This window comes from Rattus norvegicus, chromosome 20 (assembly GCF_036323735.1).
Source record: "Rattus norvegicus strain BN/NHsdMcwi chromosome 20, GRCr8, whole genome shotgun sequence".
NCBI lineage: Eukaryota > Metazoa > Chordata > Mammalia > Rodentia > Muridae > Rattus > Rattus norvegicus.
Genome location: NC_086038.1, coordinates 17,107,345 through 17,110,000, shown reverse-complemented (window position 1 = coordinate 17,110,000; position 2,656 = coordinate 17,107,345). Strand labels below are relative to the sequence as shown.

Below are 2,656 nucleotides of genomic sequence, written 5' to 3'. Positions count from 1 at the left end.
AACTTCTCTCTTTCAACTTCATGTCTCTCTCTTTTTTTTTTTAGTTTTATTTTTTGCTAACTCCTATAGTCAGTAAATTCACTAGTTTATTAGTGCTACTGATGGGCTTACAGATATGAGTCCATGCACTAGGGCTTGGTCAGCCTATCAGGAGACACATGCCTCAAGAAAACAGACCAATTCTCCCCTAGCAACCGTCTGCCAATAGTTCCTTACCTAGGGCTGGGCTTGTGTAAGCCCCTCCTCCTGAATGCTGCAGTCTTCACCTGCTTGATCTTGTGCAGGTCTTGTGATAAGGACAGTCACAGCTGCAGCAAGTTCATGAGAGCAGTTGTCCCCTTAAACGAGACACTCTTTCCCTGTGGTCGGCCATGACCTCTTAGAACTTTCTCATTTCTACCTTAACCACAGTCACTCTTCCCTTTGGCAAAAGCCGTTGAATAAAACCTGTGTTCCAGGTCTTGCACGTCAGGAAAAACCTAAAGATTAGGTTGTAAGAAAAACTGAAGACCTGTGCTACAGGTATCTTGTCGGTTTGTAAGACAGGAGTCTGAAGTAGCCAGCAGTTTGGTCCTTGAAGGATCTCTGAATCGTGTTCAGTTACTTGGGCGAGTAGGTCAGGACCCTGTCGTGAGATAGAAGGACCCAGTCATGATATTTCTTCTAGCAACAAATGAGATGTGGCCATCAGGGGACAGGGGAGTATACCAAATGGGTGACGTCAGTCAAAAGACGGCATGGCACAGACCATCAGTATGTGGCGTATCAGTATGTGGAGAAGGGGGGCTTGAATGTTTGTGGAAGGCAAAGTGGACTATGGTGAATACGTGGGTAAAAACAATGTGAGGTGTCAAGGAACAACAATCATAGCTGATAACGTTATATTTCCGAGTGACCAGATAAGAGACAAGGCATAGGACAGAGGATTCTTCTTTGATCATTATTGGGTACAGTCTGCTTTGCAAATCGTGCATAGTTTATAGTTTAAAGATAAAAATTAAAATTTTATGTACGTGTAAAAATAGTGTTTATAGTTTAAAGCTAAAAAACTAAAATTTTTATATAAAAATATAGCGTTCCAAGCCTCCTTCCTGCTACTTAAAGAGACCCCAGGGAATTAATGTGTGTCTTGCTATCTTTCAAAGTGGCTTTCTTGGGGTCGGGTGTCCCAGGAGCTGGGGAGCAGCCTTGTGAGTTGCCCCCAAAACATATTTTAAGGCAGGAAACTGTAAGGGGCAGGCATGGTTGAGAGATGCTGGGTGAATTCTGTACAGGAAAGAGCTCTGAAATTTCCCTAAAGTGACTTTGCTTCAGATGCCTCTTGGTGGCCATTTATGGTGGAGAAAGAGGTAGGTTTAAAAATACTTACGTCTAAATTCTTCTGACTTATCGTTTCCTCCCTTTGAACTAAATCTACCTAGTTTAAAAAAAATCACTCTATTGTAATGAGTTCATAAGTAAAAATGTCACATAGTTGGTTTAAAGAAGCCACTCAAAATGCTCACCCGGTTTCAAACTTGACATCTCAGTGAGCTTCTGTACAGTGAGACCGGCCATTCTGACGCTCTGAAGATTTGCTTAGGGTTTTACAACTTCCCCATCAATTACAGTTTCTTTACCTATCCACCACAGAAAAGGAAAAAAAAATATGATGCTGTCGAAACTAGTAGACACTTAACTTTATATCCTCTTTCCTGGCTCTCACACAGGAGCTCTCTCACTGTCTATCATAAATCCGAATAACTGATGTAATGTGCTTGTCTTGCTTTAATTCAGGAGGACCGGACAAATGTGACTGGCATAACATTCTTCAGGGCTCGCACTATTTCCACAGAAGACCCCCCAGCAGTCCCTTTCAGAGTGATACTGAGGCCGTTCCTTTGTGCGTGATTGGATTTCAGGCCCAGTAGGCCTCCCGATGACATCTCCATGCTTGCTACTTATATATACCATGGTACTCTTAAAATGTCCGGTCTACCGAACAGAAGTTCAACCACGGATTCTCCCCTTAGTACCTGGAGATGATCTCATAGCTAACATAAATAGGGCTTTTTTTGGCATCTCCTTCCTGTTCAAAATTAGTGTGAGGGGGAAATGACTTTAACCTCATATGTAGAGCACATCTTTACCAATGAGGAAGACATAGCACATTTGGCCTCTCCAGCCTCTGCCTTGCCTCTAACTCATGAAGCAGACTCATGGATTGCAAGGTGGACTGGAAGGAAAGTCAACAAGGAAACCAGGCACCCCATGACAGTACAGTGCTGCTTCTTTCCTCCTCCCCTCCCCCCTCCCCCTCCCTCTCTCCCTCCTCCTCCTCCTCCTCCTCCCCCTCCTCCTCTCCCCTCCCCCTCCTCTTCCTCCTCTTCTTCCTCTCCCCTCCCCCTCCCCCTCCTCCTTTTCCTTCTCCTCCTCTTCCTCTTCCTCCTCTTCCTCCTCTTCTTCTTCCTCTCCCTTCCCCCTCCCCCTCCTCCTTTTCCTCCTCCTCCTCCTCCTCCTCCTCCTCCTCCTCCTCCTCCTTCTTTTTTGGTTCATTGTTGGCCACTGTTAAGGTAACCAGGGAGTGTCTCAAGTTCAATTCCCAGCACCCACATGGCGGCTCACAGCTGTCCGTTATTCCAGTTCCAGAGGAACTCAGACATACACGCAGGCCAAA

The 2,656-nt window shown here is 45.2% G+C and overlaps 1 pseudogene; it reads left to right on the top strand.

Annotated features, from left to right (window-relative positions):
• LOC103694428 (single-stranded DNA-binding protein, mitochondrial pseudogene) overlaps positions 1–917 on the top strand; it is a 3,267-nt pseudogene extending 2,350 nt beyond the window's left edge.
• Positions 918–2,656: the final 1,739 nt, after the last annotated feature.